Source organism: Marmota flaviventris, chromosome 14 (assembly GCF_047511675.1).
Source record: "Marmota flaviventris isolate mMarFla1 chromosome 14, mMarFla1.hap1, whole genome shotgun sequence".
In the NCBI taxonomy this organism is placed as follows: domain Eukaryota; kingdom Metazoa; phylum Chordata; class Mammalia; order Rodentia; family Sciuridae; genus Marmota; species Marmota flaviventris.
This window is the reverse complement of record NC_092511.1, coordinates 98,593,116-98,614,475: the sequence shown is the minus strand read 5'-3', so window position 1 is coordinate 98,614,475 and position 21,360 is coordinate 98,593,116. Positions and strand designations below refer to the sequence as shown.

General features: G+C 36.0%; 1 pseudogene; it reads left to right on the top strand.

The window, feature by feature from the left end:
* Nucleotides 1-323: 323 nt before the first annotated feature.
* Nucleotides 324-4,757, top strand: LOC139701729 (zinc finger protein 678-like; annotated as a pseudogene).
* The last annotated feature ends 16,603 nt before the right edge of the window (nucleotides 4,758-21,360 follow it).

Genomic DNA, 21,360 nt, shown 5'->3' with positions numbered 1-21,360 from the left:
TCTCATTATTTAAACAGATGTATAGTATTTCTACTTAGAGACAAGAAAAATACTTAGATTAAGGACAAATGGAAATGCTACAATAAGCCTCACTAGGACTTTCTGTTGAAAAGAACTATTGAGTAATTAAATATATTTCAGGTGAAGGTTTGGTAGGCATTGCTTTTTAAATGCAATAATAATTAATAAAAGAGAAGAGAAGCAGTTAGGTCCTTCTAAAACACATCAAATAAGCATACAGCTCATCTGTCATGTACAGCAAGTGAAACAAAGGAAAGACTCAGGAACTTCTAGCACAGTCTTTCAGAAATCCAAAAGCCCAAATGGCTTGCAGGAATGCATCACACCCCAAAAGAAGATATGAGGGTCTTATGAGAACAGTGTAAGTGTTCTGACACTCTTCTAGACTCATGCTGAGGGGCAGAAAATATGCCTGGGACATAAGCAATAGGGAAAGTGTGGGGCTACTGAAGAACAATGAATGAATAAAGCTTCTAATTCTAAAACTTTTAAAAGACAATTAAAACAGCCACATTGGTGAGGTAAGACCACCTTTGAATGGGGCATGGCTTACCATTAAATTTCCTTTAGGAAATAAAAATCTATAATGTCTTTGTCATTCCATGATTCTGTCTACTGTTTCAGAATACCATTTTTGTAGACCCTTCTCCCTGAAACTTGATGGTGTCTGTCAAGGGTGCTTCTAAATGTTCATTTGTAATTTTAACTCAACTTGAAGCAGTCTTTGTGTAGTTACCTATCTATTTATGGCTCATAAATTAGCGTAATCATTCTATGTCATGGGACCTCAAGCATCCCACCTGAGTCATTTCCTTCTTGGAAAGTGATGAGCCACCTGAAAAAAAAAGGAATATCTGAAATAAATAGTAAAGGAATATGAGACAGGGCCATAACTTATGTTAAAAGAGGTAAAGCACTTTGTAGATTCTCTAGACCACATAGGATCTATAAAACAATGACTAGATAATTTTTCTGTTCTTTATTTAAGGGAGTGTACATCAAAGGTAGGAATGAGATTTCAACAGGAAGAGTCTTAAACAAGTTGGTTGGCATTCTGGAAAGTCTCACCCATCTCTGTGATGATAAGTGGCAATGTGGCTCCAATGGATGATACCATCTCCAGTGCCATGCTGAATTTAGACAAAACTAGGTAGTATATAAGATGTATTGGATAGTGTCCAACCAGCTGGATTTCAAATATGAGTTCCCAGATACCAGAGTTTTTCCCTAATGGCTTCCATGCTGTTTTTTAAAATTTCATGAACCATTTATAGATATATTTCAGCAGCTCCATCTGACATTCACTGCTTCATCTTTCATAGCAATAAGGATTTTGACCAGACTCCAAGTGAATATCCCAAAAGATCTATGCATTGTGTGGTTTTGGGTTGAATGGGAAAAACTTTCCAAGTGTGAGATCCAGAGACATCCTGGATCCAATACATGTCCCCAGTGAACTAAATCTTGTTGCCATTAGATTTTTCTGAGGCTCTAGCACTACTCACCTGTGTATCTCCAGAAATATATTTTCAACAAATCAAAAGTATACTCTAACTGATTTCAGTGAGCTAGTTACATAGAACGAATTTTAAAAACACCTTCAGTGATAGATATTTTTGCTGGAAAGTTGAGCAGCCCAGCGCAGATGCAGTTTACTCTTTGGCTTAATGAAGAATGCTCTGGCACATCAGCACCATGATTATGGCCCAGTGCCTGCAGGATTCCCGGCAAATTAAAACTAGAAAATAGTGTGTTGGAGGCAAGGGGGAACTGTAGGGATATGGGGCATTGGCTAAGCTGGAGAGAGACAACAACACATATGGCAATCACATTTGAGGACCCATGTGTGCTTTTAAAAATATTTACACAGCATTTTGTAATTATACCCTTACTCTAAAAAGTGAAAAATTTTCTATGTAGTCTATTTGAAGCTTCAATTAGTCACTGGAATAATTTGAAATGCAACATTCTGTAAATACCCACAAATATTTCTTAGAAAAGATAGCAGGAGGAGGAGGAGGAGGAGGAGGAAGTAGGAGGAGGAATTTCTTAGTTTTAGTAGTCTGATGTTAGTTTACAAAAAATAATGCAATGAACAGTTTCTCCTTGTGGCAATGCATGGAATTATAATGAATGTGGGGGTATTTGTACTTACCTACTATTGCTTAATTTAAAGGTAGATGTAGATACTCAGAGAGATCTCTATATTTATGATAAGTCTTTCAGGACCTGTAGACAATCTCTACCCTAGGTAATTAGCAGTATATTAGATTTGGTGTAAAACAATGTAAATTCTGTGAAAGTCTTTAAAATTTACTTTTTTTTAAATCCTAGAAAACACCCATGTGATCATTTAAAAGAGCTTTACAATGATAAAAGTGAAAAAAAAATTAATTCATGCCCAAAATTTATTTATCCAAGCTTTCATATTCAAGAGACAAACTACAGATATAAGGTATGTGAAAGCACTTTTAATAAAACTACAAGAATTTCTGAACTCTAGAGAATTAATATTTGTGGGAAGCCCTACAAATTTAAAAATTATGTAAAAGCATTTAAAGATTCCTCAATTGTTTATCAGAGCAGTAAAAACAGTGAAAAATATTGTACTCAAATTCCATCTCTTACTAAAAAACCATAGGCTTTCCAATGGAGATATACCTTATAAATTTAAGAAATGTGAAAATGTCTTCAAGTGTTGTTCAAACCTCTGTAAACACTATAGTAATCATACTGGGGAGAAAATCTGGGAATGTAAAGAAACTGTCAAAGCTTTTAATCAAAAATTATATCTTACTGTATACCAGAAAATCTATACTGGAGAAAAGCCATACAAATGTAAAGAATGTGGCAAAGCTTTTAATTGAAAATCACAACTTACTGGACACCAGAGACTTCATACTGGAGAAATGCCATACAAATGTAAACAATGTGGCAAAGCTTTTAATCAAAGATCACACCTTACGCAACACCAGAGAATTCATACAGGAGAAAAGCCATACAAATGTAAAGAATGTGGCAAAGCTTTTAATTGAAAATCACACCTTACTCAACACCAGAGACTTCACACAGGAGAAAACCTATACAAATATAAAGTGTGTAGCAAAGCTTTTAATCAAAAAATCACTTCTTACTTAACACCAGAGACTTCATACAGGAGAAAAGCCATACAAATGTAAAGAGTGTAGCAAAGCTTTTAATCAAAGATCACACCTTACTCAACACCCGAGTATTCATACAGGAGAAAAGCCATACAAATGTAAAGAATGTGGCAAAGCTTTTGATCAAAAATCACAACTTACTTGACACCAGAGACTTCATACAGGAGAAAACCTATACAAATGTAAAGAGTGTAGCAAAGCTTTTAATCAAAGATCACACCTTACTCAACAGCAGAGGAGTCATACAGGAGAAAAGCCATATAAATGTAAAGAATGTGGCAAAGCTTATAATGGAATATCTCTCCTTAGTCAACACCAGAGACTTCATACAGTAGAAAAGCCATACAAATGTAAAGAGTGTAGCAAAGCTTTTAATCAAACATCACACCTTATTGAACACTAGGGAATTCATACAGGAGAAAAGCCATACAAATGTACAGAATGTGGCAAAGCTTTTAATCAAAAATTGTTGTGGTCCAGCTCCGACAGGGGTCTCAGGAGAAGAACGGATGGTGAGGATTCGGTGAAAGAGGGTGGAGAAATAACACAGACAAAAGTGAAGGTCCTGAATCCCAATCTTTACTTGTGAAGTTAATCATATATACGTTTCATTTTGGCAGGCTCACAGTATTTTGTGTTTACAAAACAGGAATAATTATTCAAAGAAACAAAATATTACGTAGCTACAATTATATAAGAAGAATGTATCTTGGCTTATGCATTAGCAAGCATTTTTACTTTCAGTTCGCATTTTGCTTTGAGCTGTTTCTGCTTGGTTAGCTTTTAATAATAGTTAGAAATGTCCCAGACTATTGGCCTATACCTTGACTATTATTTCTTGACTTACTGACTAGAACCGGTGCCACGGTTTTAGCAAGTGGTTAACTTGAAAAGAGAGGCTACTAATTTTAATCAAACAAGAGTAAGAGCACAAAGTATTGTGCACAGGAACAACAAGAAGTTGCCCAGTACCAAGCACCAATCTGTCTTCTTAATGTTAATTTTTCTTCTCTACATTTTAATTTAATTTCTCAAAAACTGCCTTGACTCTTTCCTACAGGAGGTTTCTCATTAAACATTAACAATTTATGTTCTACAACTGAATCATTGCATTCCAGAGAAAACAGATTTATTCTTTAGAAGTAGTTGCATTAATTGGGAAAGTCATATATTTTCCTTCATACTTAAGGATCATATGAGAAGTAGCAACTATACTTGTTAAAGCAATACAAAAAACCCCAGCCCATTCCCAGAAACATAGTGTACTCCCCCAGAGTATGGATGCCTTGTGCCATCCACTTCAGTAGGGCCTTGCAATTGCCTGAGTCAGGGGAGGGTTGCAGCAGAAAATCACAACTTTCTCAACATCAGAGACTTCATACTAGAGAAATGCCATACAAATGTAAAGAATGTGGCAAAGCTATAAATAAAAAAATCATGCCTTACTCAACAACAGAGAATCCGTACTGGAGAAAAGCCATACAAATGTAAAGAATGTGGCAAAGCTCTTAATAAAATGTTATGCCTTACTCAACAATAGAGAATTCATACTGGGGAGAAACCATACAAATATAAATAATGTGGAAAAGCTTCTAATTGAAGGTCACTCCTTAGTCAACACGAGAAAGAAACTTCAAATGGGAAAAAAGCCATACAAATGCAAAGAATTTAGCAAAGCTTTTAATCAAAGATCATATCTTATCTGACACCAGAGAATCAATACTGGGGAAAAGCCATACAAGTGTAAAGAATATGGCAATGCTCTTTATCAAAGATCACACATTTCTCAACACCAGAGAATTCACCCTGTGGAGAAACCATACAAATACAAAGAATGTGGCAAAGCTATTCTATTAGGACAATTATTGTTGTTCACCAAATATTCATACTGGATAAGAACCATGTAAATATAAAGAATGTAGCAAGGTTTTAACTATGCTTCAAGTGTTAACAAGAAACAGATCATTCATACTTGAGACTATTCTCACAGATCTATAGACTTTAAAAGTCATTTATTGTAAGATCACACCTCATTGGTCACCAAAAACTTCATACTGGAAAGAAAAATTAAAATTGCTCAGAGATAGCTCTGCAGTGCTGACTCCATGAGATCCCAACACTTGCCCAACTGGCCATTACTCAAGAGCCCACGGAAGTGGGCAGGAAACATGGTTGGATCCTTGGCCCACTTTACTTCTGTGGAACTCTCCAGGTTCACTTGTCCTTTCCTCAGTTTCTCTGTATTGATTGATTTCAAATCATCTTCTTTTTTTCCAAAGCTATCTCTGGATTTAAAGGCCTCTTTTGTACCAAACCAACACATTAATAATACTATCTTATGCCTGAACTCTATGATCACATCAATATTTTCCCAGTAACCTCAGATGGACAGTATGTTCCTTTGTCAATGTCTTATTTATTTTATTTTATTTTGGGAGTATACTGAGGATTGAATTCAGGGCACTCAACCACTAAGGCACATCCCAGCCCTATTTTGTATTTAGAGACACAATTTTACTGAGGGCCTCACTTTTACTACTAAGGATGGATTTGAACTTGTGATTCTCCTGCTTCAGACTCCTGCGCTGCTTGGATGACAGGCATGCATCACTGCACCCACAAATCAATGTCTTTTGCTCTGTAGTTAGTTAAAAAATTTTACTCAGGAATTCATATCCATAAAAACCATTCAAAAAATGGTTTAATCACACTTCAGGTATTAGATTCTTGCTTTTAAAATGTCCTGCATGATACATCTTAGCTCTCTACATCAAATGCAGAGTTCACAAGTTTGAAACCAGGTGGCTGAGGAACAAGGATATTGAACAACAAAATGCAACACATGTTGTGGTTAAATCCACACATGTAGTGGGTGTGAATACTCACACTGAATAGGCAGCAGGAGGCCTGTCTATGACCCTTAGGGCCCTTAGCCTCCTTCCGTGACTTTGAGACCCTGAGCCTCCAGAGGGTCTGCACAAATGAGAAAGAAGCATACAACATTTTCCCACCCCTAAACATACTATAGCATTTACTAGACAGACCAGGGGAAGCACTGTGTGTCTTTGTACCAATGTGTGGCTTTGCTTACATTAAAAAAAAAAAAAATATATATATATATATATATATATATATATATATATATATATATATATATATATATCCCTGCACACTTGTTAAATCAATAGTTTTGTTACATTTGAAAAAAAAAAAAAAACAATGGTTAAAAAATGGTGTCAATGAAAAGAATTTGAACTTACGAGTCCATCCGGCCAGTAACACTTACAAGGATACAGTTGTGTCACCCAGGAAAATGCAGGTGTGTCCCAAGCCACACTGTGAAAGCTCAGAAAGTTATATCTTTTCCTGGACCCATCTTTGGCTCTTCAAGGTGCTTCTTCCCAGGGAATGATGTTTTATTTTATTTTTTTAATTTTTAGTGTTGGTTGTTCAAAAAATTACATAGTTCTTGATATATCATATTTCACACTTTTATTCAAGTGGGTTATGAACTCCTATTTTTACCCTGTATAGAGATTGCAGAATCACATTGGTTACACATCCACTGATTTACATATTGCCATACTAGTGTGTGTTGTATTCTGCTGCCTTTCCTATCCTCTGCTATCCCCCCTCCCCTCCCCTCCTCTTCCCTCTTCTCTCTCTACCCCATCTACTTTAATTCATTTCTGCCCCTTGTTTTTTTTTTTTTTTTTCATTACCCCTCACTTCCTCTTGTATGTAATTTTGTATAACCCTGAGGGTCTCCTTCCATTTCCATGCAATTTCCCATCTCTCTCCCTTTTCCTCCCACCTCTCATCCCTGTTTAATGTTAATCTTCTTCTCATGCTCTTCATCCCTACTCTGTTCTTAGTTACTCTCCTTATATCAAAGAAGACATTTGGCATTTGTTTTTTAGGGATTGGCTAGATTCACTTAGCATAATCTGCTCTAATGCCATCCATTTCCCTGCAAATTCTATGATTTTGTCATTTTTTAATGTAGACTAATACTCCATTGTGTATAAATTCCACATTTTTTTTATCCATTTGTCTATTGAAGGGCATCTAGGTTTGTTCCACAGTCTTGCTATTGTGAATTGTGCTGCTGTGAACATTGATGTAGCAGTGTCCCTGTAGTATGCTCTTTTTAGGTCTTTAGGGAATAGACCGAGAAGGGGAATAGCTGGGTCAAATGGTGGTTCCATTCCCAACTTTCCAAGAAATCTCCATACTGCTTTCCAAATTGGCCGCACCAATTTGGAGTCCCACCAGCAATGTACAAGTGTACCCTTTTCCCCACATCCTCACCAGCACTTGTTGTTGTTTGACTTCATAATGGCTGCCAATCTTACTGGAGTGAGATGGTATCTTAGGGTGGTTTTGATTTGCATTTCTCTGACTGCTAGAGATGGTGAGCATTTTTTCATGTACTTGTTGATTGATTGTATGTCCTCCTCTGAGAATTGTCTGTTCAGGTCCTTGGCCCATTTGTTGATTGGGTTATTTGTTATCTTATTGTTTAATTTTTTGAGTTCTTTGTATACTCTGGATATTAGGGCTCTATCTGAAGTGTGAGGAGTAAAGATTTGTACCCAGGATGTAGTCTCCCTATTTACCTCTCTTATTGTTTCTTTTGCTGAGAAAAAAACTGTATAGTTTGAGTAAGTCCCATTTGTTGATTCTAGTTATTAACTTTTGTGCTATGGGTGTCCTATTGAGGAATTTGGAGCCCGACTCCACAGTATGTAGATCGTAGCCAACTTTTTCTTCTATCAGATGCCGTGTCTCTGATTTGATATCAAGCTCCTTGATCCATTTTGAGTTAACTTTTGTGCATGGCAAGAGAAAGGGATTCAGTTTCATTTTGTTGCATATGGATTTCCAGTTTTCCCAGCACCATTTGTTGAAGATGCTATCCTTCCTCCATTGCATGCTTTTAGCCCCTTTATCAAATATAAGATAGTTGTAGTTTTGTGGATTGGTTTCTGTGTCCTCTATTCTGTACCATTGATCAACCTGCCTGTTTTGGTACCAGTACCATGCTGTTTTTGTTACTATTGCTCTGTAGTATAGTTTGAAGTCTGGTATCGCTATACCGCCTGATTCACACTTCCTGCTTAGAGTTGTTTTTGGTATTCTGGGTCTTTTATTTTTCCATATGAATTTCATGATTGCTTTCTCTATTTCTACAAGAAATGCCGTTGGGATTTTGATTGGCATTGCATTAAACCTATAGAGAACTTTTGGTAATATCGCCATTTTGATGATGTTAGTTCTGCCTATCCATGAACAGGGTATATTTTTCCATCTTCTAAGATCTTCTTCTATTTCTCTATTTAGGGTTCTGTAGTTTTCATTGTATAAGTCTTTCACCTCTTTTGTTAGGTCGATTCCCAAGTATTTTATTTTTTTTTGAGGATATTGTGAATGGAGTGGTTGTCCTCATTTCCATTTCAGATGATTTGACGCTGTTATACAGGAATGCCTTCGATTTATGCGTGTTGATTGTATATCCTGCCACTTTGCTGAATTCATTTATTAGCTCTAATAGTTTCTTTGTAGACCCTTTTGGGTCTGCTAGGTATAGAATCATGTCACCTGCAAATAGTGATAATTTAAGTTCTTTTCCTATTTTCATGCCTTTAATTTCTTTCATCTGTCTAATTGTTCTGGCCAGTGTTTCGAGAACTATGTTGAACAGAAGTGGTGAGAGAGGGCATCCCTGTCTTGTTCCAGATTTTAGAGGGAATGCCTTCAATTTTTCTCCGTTCAGAATAATGCTAGCCTGAGGCTTAGCATAGATTGCTTTTACAATATTGAGGTATGTTCCTGTTATCCCTAGTTTTTCTAGAGTTTTGAACATAAAGGGATGTTGTACTTTGTCGAATGCTTTTTCTGCATCTATCGAGATGATCATATGGTTCTTATCTTTAAGTCTATTGATGTGGTGAATAACATTTATTGATTTCCGTATATTGAACCAGCCTTGCATCCCAGGGATGAATCCTACTTGATCATGGTGCACAATTTTTTTGATATGTTTTTGTATCCGATTCGTCAGAATTTTATTGAGGATTTTTGCATCTAGATTCATTAGCAATATTGGCCTGTAGTTTTCTTTCTTTGAATTGTCTTTGTCCGGTTTAGGAGTCAGGATGATGTTGGCCTCGTAGAATGAATTTGGAAGTTCTCCCTCTTTTTCTGTTTCCTGGAATAGCTTGAAAAGTATTGGTATTAGTTCTTCCTTAAAGGTTTTGTAAAACTCTGCTGTATACCCATCTGGTCCTGGGCTTTTCTTAGTTGGTAGCCTTTTGATGGCCTCTTCTATTTCGTCAATTGAAATTGGTCTTTTTAGGTTGTCTATATCCTCCTGACTCCATCTGGGTAGATCATATGACTTAATAAATTTATCAATGCCTTCACTATCTTCTATTTTATTGGAGTATAAGGATTCAAAAATAATTTCTAATTATCTTCTGTGTTTCTGAAATGTCTGTTGTGATATTGCCTTTTTCATCCCGTATGCTAGTAATTTGAGTTCTCTCTCTTCTTATCTTCGTTAGCATAGCTAAGGGTCTGTCAATCTTATTTATTTTTTCAAAGAACCAACTTTTACTTTTGTCAATTTTTTCAATTGTTTCTTTTGTTTCAATTTTATTAATTTCAGGTCTGATTTTAATTATTTCTTGCCTCCTACTTCTTTTGCTGTTGTTTTGCTCTTCTTTTTCTAGGATTTTGAGATGAAGTGTGAGATCATTTATTTGTTGGTTTTTCTTTTTTTTAAGGAATGAACTCCAGACAATGAATTTTCCTCTTAGAACTGCTTTCATTGTGACCCATAGATTCTGATATGTTGTGTCTGTGTTTTCGTTTATCTCTAAGAATTTTTTTTTAATTTCCTCCTTGATGTCTTCTATAACCCATTGATCATTCAGTAACCTATTGTTCATTCTCCAAGTGATGCATGTTTTTTCCTTCCTTCTTTTATCATTGATTTCCAGTTTCATTCCATTATGATCAGATAAGATGCATGTTATTATCTCTACTCCTTTATATTGTCTAAGAGTTGCCCTGTGACATAATATATGATCTATTTTTGAGAAGGATCCATGTGCTGCTGAGAAAAAAAGTGTAACTGCTTGATGTTGGGTGGTATATTCTATATATGTCAATTAAGTCTAGGTTATTAATTGTGTTATTGAGTTCTATAGTTTCCTTATTCAACTTTTGTTTGGAAGATCTGTCCAGTGGTGAGAGAGGTGTGTTGAAGTCTCCCATGATTATTGTATGGTGGTCTATTAGACTCTTGAACTTGAGAAGAGTTTGTTTGATGAACATATCTGCACCATTGTTTGGGGCATATATATTTATGATTGTTAAGTCTTGTTGGTGTGTGGTTCCCTTGAGCAGTATGTAGTGTCTCTCTTTATCCCTTTTGATTAACTTTGGCTTGAAATCTATTTTATTTGATATGAGTATGGACACTCCTGCTTGTTTCCGAAGTCCATATGAGTGATATGATTTTTCCCAACCTTTCACCTTCAGTCTATGTATGTCTTTTCCTATCAAATGCATCTCCTGTAGGCAGCATATTGTTAGATCTTTTTTTTTTTTTTTTTTTTTTTGATCCATTCTACTAGCCTATGTCTCTTAATTCTTGAGTTTAAGCCATTAACATTTAGGGTTATTATTGAGATATGGATTGTTCTTCCAGCCATATCTGTTTATTCATGTTATTTAACATGGTTTGTTTTTCCTCTTTGATTATTTTTTCCCTTTACTGTACTACCTCCCACTGTTGGTTTTCATTCTTATTTTCCATTTCCTCTTCCTGTAATGTTTTGCCGAGGATGTTTTGAAGAGATGGTTTTCTAGCTGCAAATTCTTTTAACTTTTTTTTATTGTGGAAGGTTTTAATTTCATCTTCCATCCTGAAGCTTAATTTCGCTAGATGCACAATTCTTGGTTGGAACCCCTTTTCTTTCAATGTTTGAAATATGTTATACCAGGATCTTCTAGCTTTCAGAGTCTGTGTTGAAAGATCAGCTGTTATCCTGATTGGTTTACCCCTAAATGTAATCTGCTTCCTTTCTCTTGTAGCTTTTAAAATTCTCTCCTTATTCTGTATGTTGGGCATCTTCATTATAATGTGTCTAGGTGTGGATCTCTTATGATTTTGCACATTCGGCGTCCTGTAGGCTTCAAGGATTTGGGATTCTGTCTCATTCTTCAAGTCTGGGAAGTTTTCTCGTATAATTTCATTGAACAGATTGCTCATTCCTTTGGTTTGGACCTCTATACTTTCCTGTACCCCAGTGACTCTTAAGTTTCATCTCTTTATGTTATCCCATATTTCTTGAATGTTCTGCTCATGGTTTCTTAAGAGTCTTGCTGAGCTGTCTATGTTCTTTTTAAGTTGAAATACTTTGTCTTCATTGTCTGATGTTCTATCTTCTAAGTGTTCTACTCTGCTGGTAGTATTCTCAATTGAGTTTTTAAGTTGGTTTATTGCTTCCTGCATTTCTAGGATTTCTGTTTGTTTGTTTTTTATAACCTCTATCTCCCTATATAGTTAATCTTTTGCTTCTTGGATTTGTTTATATAATTCATTGTCGAAGTGATCTTTCATTGTCTGATTTTGCTGTCTAATGTCTTCCTTGAGACTCCAGATCATCTAAAGCATGTAAATCCTGAATTCTTTATCTGACATTCCATCTGCTGCAGCTATTACTTCTTTTAAAGTTGAGTTGACTTGCATTGCTTGTGGTCCTTTCTTTCCTTGTCTTTTCATACTTCTTGTGTTTCTTTCTGCTTGGTGAAACTGTTCTGTTATTGAATTTTCCCCCTATGTATTTATATTGCTCTTGTATATTTGCAAAGTCTCCCTTGTAGGGGCGGGTGGCAGCTGTGCTCTTCCTCCAATTGGTGTGATCTGTCTATCATGCCGGTGTGCAGCTGGGCCCCTTCTCCAGGTCGCATGGTCTGCCTACCTTGCGGGCAACGCCTGGGCCCCTCCTCAAATAGGGGTGATCTGTCTACCAGGCTGGCGGGCCGCTGCGCCTGTTCTCCAGGTTGCAGGTCTGCCTACCTTGCAGGCGTTTGCAGCGGCTGTGCCCCTCCTCCAATTGGGGTGATCTTTCAACTTGTCTGGCTGGCCGCTGGGTCCCTTCTCCGGGACGCGCGGTCTGCCTACCTTGCGGGTGGCAGCTGCGCCCTTCCTCCAATTGGGGTGATGTGTCTACCATGCTGGCGGGCTGCTGGGCCTGTTCTCCTGGTAGGTTGCAGGTCTGCCTACCTTGTAGGCATGGCCGGCAGCTCTGCTCTGCCCCTCCTCCAAATGGGGTGACGTGTCTACCACGCCAGCGGGCCGCTGGGCATGCTCTGCCGGTCGGTTTCAGGTCTCAATGATGTTTTAACAATTAATAAAATATGAGAAAATCTCTTACATTGCAATACTTCAGGTTCTCTCAGCATTCTGGAAGACTCAGTCTTCAGCTGGGCATAGTATTACATACTTTTTACCCAAGCAGCAAGAGAGGCTGAGGAAGGAGGATCACAGTTTCAAAACCAGCCTCAGCAATTTCACAAGAATCTAAGCAGCTTAGAAAGATCCTAAGTCTAAATATAAAGATTTGTGGATGTGCCTCAGAGGAAGAGAGCAGTTTGGTTTGATCCCAAGTACAAGAAAAAAAGACAAAGAGACTCAGGTTTTGTGGTTGTCCGACTCAGTTTTGCTGTGCATAATTCTGAACAATTGATTTCTTTTCTTTTTAAATGAAAAAACTATAGTAATAGCTATAGTTACTTAGTGATCACCATAGTGCTCTAAAGCACAGATACCTCCACTGACTCTTACTGTCATAGAAATACCTCCATGATAATCCCAAAATATTAAGATAGTGCCTCTGTTGATGGGGGATTCATTTCATAGCCTCTGATCAATTACTCTCACAACAAGTGTGCACAAAACCCCTGAAAGTTCCAGTAATTCAGACTCAAAAATCATGCCTTGTTCAACACCAGAGAATTCATACTGGAGAAAACCTATACAAATGTAAAAAAGGTAGCAAAACTTTTTATAAAAGATTATTCCTTACTCAACACCAGAAAATTCATGCTGGGGAGAAACCATACAAATATAAATAATGTGGCAAAGCTTAGGAACTTAGGAAGATCATAACTCTAAATAAAACTGACCACAAAAAGGCACAGAGACATCCATGCAAACTCCACTGCAGGTGTGTACTTAGCTTCATGCCTCACTGCTCAGTAGTCTCTGCAATGGCAGTGGTTACACCCAGTGGACATTGGGCCTTCTAAAGGCATTTTTTTTTTTAATTTTCAGGGTTGGGAATAGGATTAATAAACATCATCATGATGGGCAAGCCACTTAGGAAAAACAAGTCTTTGGTCTCTAAGTTTAACCATGCGCAGGCTCAGGAACCATGGGATAGACCATATATGCTGAAAAAGAAAACTGGTATTTTTCTAATTTATTATTTCCTCCCCAATGCTTTAAGCAAAATGATTGTCTTCCAGTAGTGAGGAAGTCAAGAACAAAAAAAAAAAAGAAGGAGCAGAAAACACATAGCATATTATTAGAAGAAAACTAAAGCCTGCAGTCAGGAGAATTTTCAATTTGGGCCTGATTGTGATGCTACTAACTCTCTGTCAAAGAGTTCTACCATCCTTCCCAAAACTTACCAGTCCCAGGTCAGTTGTCAATATCAAGCCAGATGACCTTACTTGAACAACAGGCAAGATTCTTCCTTAGCAGAAACCCCATTGAGGAAGTAGTCTTTTCATATCTTCTATTCCAAGAATAAATAGTGAGTCACTGAGGACTTCACCTGCATTCATGTGCGCATGTGCAATCGCACACACACGCACACACACACACACACACAGACACACAAATTAATATTCAAGCCATCAGAATCTGCAGCCCCATGCTGGAGCTGGTAACCTGGGAAATTATCTTGCCGTCTATAAAAAAACATTTTACTTCTGATCCTGCACATTCCAGAATTTTCTGTGCAGTGTTTCACTTTCCTCTTCCAAGGTGCCATCTGAGAGAAAAAAAGCTCCAGTGAGATTCAACGCCAGGCCACTACCCTCTTTTCTGTACCTGAGCAGTCTGTCTTTGTCCAAAACATCCTGAGCTTGTCCCAGGCAGGTATCACCTGGTGACAAATAGAGAATCAAAGGACAGAGGAGACACTGTTGACAGGCATCAGAATTCTCTGCTCTGCTGGCCAAGCTTTATGCCTCACTAAAGCAAGGGGTCCTCCTTCTCTGCAGTCACCCAAAAGGCTGCATAGGATTCATGAAGCAAAAAATTTAAAAAAAAAAAAAAAAAGGATCACAAACACAAGCCCTTGCCTGAGGGAGCAGAGAGCAAGCCTCTAGAAGCACCTACAGAGTCATTTTCTTTTTTTTTTTTTTTCTGGAAATAGAAAGTACTTGTGTTACCAAGGCATTTTACAGCTGGGACTCTCTTTCTTTGAAAATGGGGCTATTCTGACCATGAAGGGGATAAATTCTGGACTGTGTGTGTGTTTGTTTGTGGGTGTATATATGTTGGGGAGAGAGGAAGGTACTGGGGATTTAACTCAGGAGCACTCTGTAGCTGTTCAACTATACCTGAAGAAGATCCCTAGATGTGTTTTTTAAATTTTACTGTGAGCCAGGGTCTCACTAAATTGCTCAGGCTGACCTTTAACTTACAATCCACCAGCTTCAGTCCCCTGAATCACTTGATTTATAGGCATGGACCACCTCACCCAGGCATGGACGACTTCACCCAGTCATGACCTTCTGGAGCGAGCTAATTCTTAGAGATAGTCAGCCATCTTCACAAGTTGTTCATGTGTAAATTAACTAATATAATTTCCATACCACCAATATCCTTCCTATTGTGCTCCCACATCCAAGGTCAGTTTTTGTCTGATCCAATCATAGCATATCCAGGTACCGGAATACCAGAGATGGCTCACGCCCCCTAAAGCTCACTGAAATTATAATAACATACTAACCGTAAATCCACTTATGCTGTCTCATCTTTTCTTCCTGTAGAAATAGAAGGAAGTCTCTTTTCCAAGTTCTCCATCACCTCCCACACCCTCATCTCCTGACCAACCCTCAACCTTCCCAAATGGCTCTTCACTACTGCTTATAGAATACTGTAGCTCGGGCTGGGGATGTGGCTCAAGTGGTAATGCACTTGCCTGGCATGCACGGGGTTCAAACCTCAGCACCACATAAAAATAAAATAAAGACGTTGTGTTCACCCAAAACTATATATATACATTCATTTTCTCTCTCTCTTATAAACATTAAAAAAAAGAAAGCTGTAGCTCCCTGTGACAGTGCCTGTGTTTATGTGAATCTCCTTTATATTATTAAAACAAACCCAAGGCACTCTTACAACAATGGCAATCTCCTCAAAAGGGCCAGAGCAACTACATCTGTAACCTGTGCTACTTGTTCTTGGTCATGGGGACACATAGAATGCACTGGTATCTGTTAGACCTTCCCCAAATTAGTGCTGGGGAACACAAAGGGCTTCCAGAGGTGAGAGGAAAGTGTGGGTACTGCACCTGGAATGTGGGAATTGTGGAGGCATTGTTCCTGTTGCATACATCTCTTCAGCCATTGTAGCAAACATGGGTTGCAGAAGAGGTACATTAGCAGATCACACCCACAATAGTCTGGAGTAGAGCTAGGATTAGACCCAAGATTAAATTTGAGCTATCTTTCCACCTTCTCAGTTACATTCTGAATCAGCACTTTAAAGCATCAAAAAAGGCAGGCCATATATTCTGGATGTTCATAAAACCAGCGTATACTTTTCAGAAGAAGAAAATATTATCTCCACTTTTCCTCTCCAGATTGGTATTATTAGGGTTATTAGGGCCTATGACCATATCTCTGTCACCACCAGGGCTTCATGCTGTGGGGAAATTGTCAGCCTGTCCTGTATGGGGAGGAGGATCATGATTTCAAAGCCAGTCTCAGAAACTTAGTGTGGCACTTAGCAACTCAGCAAGATTACTTTTCTAAATAAAATACAAAAAAAGTGCTGGGGATGTGCTCAATGTTTAAGTGTAGACCTCATAATGAAATAAATAAGTGGAGAACTCCAGACAAAACCCTTTCTTGCTATTTAGGCAGTGGTACCTCATAGATGTGATAGTGTATGGAAGAAAAAAATCATTCATTCATTTAAAAGAAAAATGTTAGGTTATTGAGGCATCTGTGTGATAATATAGTGCTATGGTACCCTTCACTCATATCACATAACAGCTTATTTTCACACACTAAATATTGAATATAAGAACTAATAATAAATATTCTTAAATAGAAAAGGAAACAAAGAATTCATAAGTTAACATAAATAAGAGGGATATATATTGTATATTTTGTTGCACACCTGAAATAGCCTGTACTTTAAAAGCAATGGCAAGAACACCACAATTCTAAAGTTGAGCAAAACCCCATCTCAAAACAAAATTTTAAAAATAGCTGAGAATATAGCTCATTAATAGGACACCATGGATTTAATCCCCCAAATCACAAAAAATAATAAAAATAAAATCACATTATATACACAAATATTATTGACTAACACAGAATAAATGCATTCTCAAAAAAAAAGAACATAGAGTTTAAACTCTTAGTATCCATTTTTAGAAGCTTTTTTCATTATTAAACATACATTATACACCCCTACCACAAACAGAAACTAAAATTATAAAACTTGTACATAAGAGAATACAGCTATATTCCTTCAGATTTGAAATCCAGTGTATGGTTAAAATGAATGTACATTTAGGAAGAAATAAATATGATAGTTTGGGAAATAATGACTATAGAAGCCATATACTTTCTTATTGTATTACATCTAGTTTAACAAAAAAATATAAAACACCAGGTACATTTTTTGTAGATTTCACATGAGTGTTGCATTTTATATGTAAGCATATTATGAAAGGAAATGTGCAGAGTTTGAGAAAAATCAAAATACAAAAAGCACACAAAAGACTCAATTGTACACCCTATTTATAGATGATGAAACTGTCATGATAAAGGAGACCATTTTCTATAATACCCCATCAAAATTTTACCATACTTTACTTTAAGAAAGAATCAGAACAAAATTTAAAATTCTCTTAAAAGGTTTAATGTATATAAAATTTTCCAAGGACTTTCTGATATATAAGAGCAAAAGTACCAGCTATCTTTACCTGACACTAATATATGTTATAAAATTAGAAACCACCATAGATAAACTCATTTGTATGTAAATCACATTTTTATTTTTAAGTGCACCAGCCAAGTGTAAGAGCTTCTGCAGCTGAAGCACAGCTGTTAGAAGGCTACTATATAAAAGTTAAACAATTACATGTATGTGGAAGAATGTAACACTTTTACAATATACTATAATATTAATTTAGTGGAGACATTTTTTAAAGCAGTGGAATTTGAAATTTTCTTTCAGCTACTTTTCTGAGAAACTATACCTATTAAATTTAGACTGATATTTAACAAAAAAAGATCCTGCTTGGGATTTTAGAAGTCCATTTAAATGCTTGCAAATCAATGGTAAACCAATACTTTGTGATCTCGAGGAGATTTGCATATGATCAGTAAGCTTCATTTCCAGAACTTGAGCATTTTGAAGGTCTTTTTATTTGGGGTCCTCTGCCTAACCCTCCTACCTTTCTTTTTCAGAGTGTTTTCTTATATGTGAGGTAACTAGTTTCTTCCATTGAATGGAAGATGTTAAGAGATTACATCAGTCAGTGAAGAAAATTTTTCCTGCTGTGAAAAATTGGCTGTCATGGAATTTTTAGAGGAGAAAGCTAGAGACTGGAGCTCTTTATGTGCTGAACACCCATAAATGCATAAAGCAAGTTATTTGTGATTTAACTTCTCTGTCCGGATCCCAGGGTTTTAAGCCCATGGATGCTCTTGCATGAACATAGATAACTATCGTTTCTTTTTGTATTCTTAGTACTATTAATGTGAAGGTCCTTCCTCAGCACAGGCAAAATTAAGATCTAAAGCATAGAAAATTATTTAGCGGTAGGGTGTTATATAATTATGGTCCCAATCTTCCTCTTTTCAGGGTTTCACTAGCTGTTGGTAATTCTGTTCCAATTACATAGCACATTGCCTAAGGCTGGACTGATGCCCAAGCCTACCCTAGCTTTTAAAAATCATCAAGTGTTAGATATTTTCCCAGTTGTACAGTTTATATGAATCTCTCAACTCATTTTTTTAACTTTGCCTAAGAGGAACTTGAAACATAATATTTCCATTTAATGTATTCATGGATGGAGAGTGAGTCACGATCTACTATTTCTTTATATTCCCTACATTGCCCTCACTTAATGTATGCCTTTCATCATTGGGCTATGGTATGATTTTTATTTTGATTTTAGTAAACTTATTTAATATTGACTCTAATTAAATTGAAATGGTAAAATGGAAATTATAATTTTCATAGCAACCAGTAAAAATAATATACAGTGTCATTGTAATAGTAGAAAAGAATAAGCTTAGTTTAATAATTATTTGTTTAAAATTATTGATGGCCCCACTTGTCCTAATGGTCCAAAATAAGAAATAACTCAAATGTTCTTGAATGTTGAAATGAACAATTTCAATGTTGAAAGGAACACTTTACTGATGTACACATGCTTACTGACTATTACAGCAGCTGTATTTAAATTATATGGCATTATGCCAGGCAAAATAAAATTATAGTTTTTATAATCCATTACAGTAACATCCTTCTGGGGGAAAAAGTTACATGTAAAAGAAAATGGTTTTTTGGGGTGATTATGTAAATATTCTGTGCTTAAAAGCAGTGAAGGTTTTTATCATTCTATTTGTTAAAACTATATAATGTATTTCTATGACATTCAAGACATGTACATATGACCTCACCAAAAATAAATATACAGGGAGGATGGCTGGCCTATGTTGTGAAATGGGTAGGAGCATAGAAAAAAATAAAAATGGCACATGATAAGCAGGTATTAAATCTGGGTAACTGGCAAAATAATTACTTTATTTAGATACATTTTATTTTTATGTAATAAAACATTCCCATGCTAGTTATTAAGAACCTTTTTGCTCTTTGGGATAGTAGGTGAAAAAACTGATTTAGATTGTCCTGAGCAGGGCTGATTCAAAATGTGTTTACTTTTGAATAACTTTTGAATCTTTACATAAATGTTTTATGTGGTTTTATATGTGCATCACACTTTAATGAAAATTTTAAGTTATGTTTGTGAAATAATTAGGTTTCTCAGCATACAAGCAACAATTTATGATTTATTACAAATATCAAATTAGTTCCCTTTCTATTTTAATATTTTATCGTTCTCAAGCATTTATCCATGTTCTATCCATGGCATAACTTTATTTATTTATTTAATTCAGCAACAATTTGGTAAACATTATTTTTTTATCCATTTTTTTTTCCCTTAGTACAGAGGATGTAAGTAAGTATCACCAAATATATATACACCCACCCACCTACCCTCCCCCCACATACACCAATGGATATATATATATATATATATATATATATATATATATATATATATATTCACTGGTAAAATATTCACTTTGATCATAATTTTTTTCTTTGAAATGACACCATAGTATGTTACAAATTCTGTCACTGAACTTGCATTCCAAAATCATCAGGCACCCTCATTGCTAGGATTATTGGCATGCAGCACAACACATGGCTTAACACATTTTTTAAAAAATAATTCTCTCCAATTAAATTATTTGATAAAATGATGTGGTTCATAATCAAGGCACTTAGAACTATGTCCTGTGCCTGATGTATTCCCAGTAATTTTTAACTGAGTTGAATTGGCAAAATGACTATCAATGATCATTGTATGTAGAGGATATCCATAACACAATACAGGTGCTCTGGTTTAGATAACTGCCCCATAATAGTCCCTGTATTTAAGATTTATTCCCAAGGGTGTTTTATTTAGTGGAAACTTTACAAAAATAAATCATATTTAGAATTGTTTAGTTCATTGTAGAGTATGTACTTGAAAGGAATTGCTGACACCAGGTGCTTCTGTATGCCATGGGCTTCTGCCATAATGTGCTCACTCACTTCAAACATAAAGCTATAACACTAAGCACTTATCAACAACAATCTCCAGAACTTTGATTCAAAAATAAGATTTTTAAATTGTTAGTTTGTTATCACAAGTATATTTCATAGCTAAAAGAAAACACACAAACAAAAAATACTGAGAAATTGTGTGGCCAAAGTCATGAGCACATATCTTATATGTCTTTGCAACTCATTCATCAAAAGATGTTAATTTAAAGTAGTAGTTTTTAGTTTTACTACACATAGTAATTTATTTCATCTTTCAAAGACACGTATGGCTGGATTTCTCTCCAGGGATACGGATTACATTGTTTTAATGCAATATTTATTTATTTTTATTTTTGGAAATTAAGGAGCCCTTCATTTGACTGTACACTTTAGCCAGAACTAGGAATCATTGGTTCATAGTTGAAAACACATTAGCTCTGTGTGGTTTCCTTGTGTGTTGTGTGGAGTTATCTACTTCAGCCTTTCATGTGGGGGTATATAGAGAATAGATTTGCCAAGTTGAAAAAAAATTAAAGTTGTTTTTTTTTTTTTTTTTTTTTTATATCCTCAGGTGTTCAGTCAAACTCCTTGTGGGGGAAATATTTCTTTCAGTAGACCTATCTTGTTCTCTTGCTTTCATATTAAGAAACTCTTTCATAAAAATAATGTCTAGGGTTAGTCTAGATTAAAAATCATGAGTAGACTATGAACACCAAAAAAAAGAGTAAACTAAGTTGAAGATACACTGTGTGTTATGCACATTTTTACTATTATCTCATGATGAAAAATAAAAAGTGAATCATCAGGTTTATTTTCAAAACACAGTCCAAATTGATTTACCCAAATTATTCCCTATTAAACACACACACACACACACACACACACACACACACACACACAAACTTGAATGTTCTTAAAAGTGTTTGAATAGGAAAAAATATTAAAGGATATGAAGCCTAAAAAAATTATACTTCTATAGCAGAGGTGTAATTCTTCAATTTCTTAATTCCTATAAAATATTTTATGATT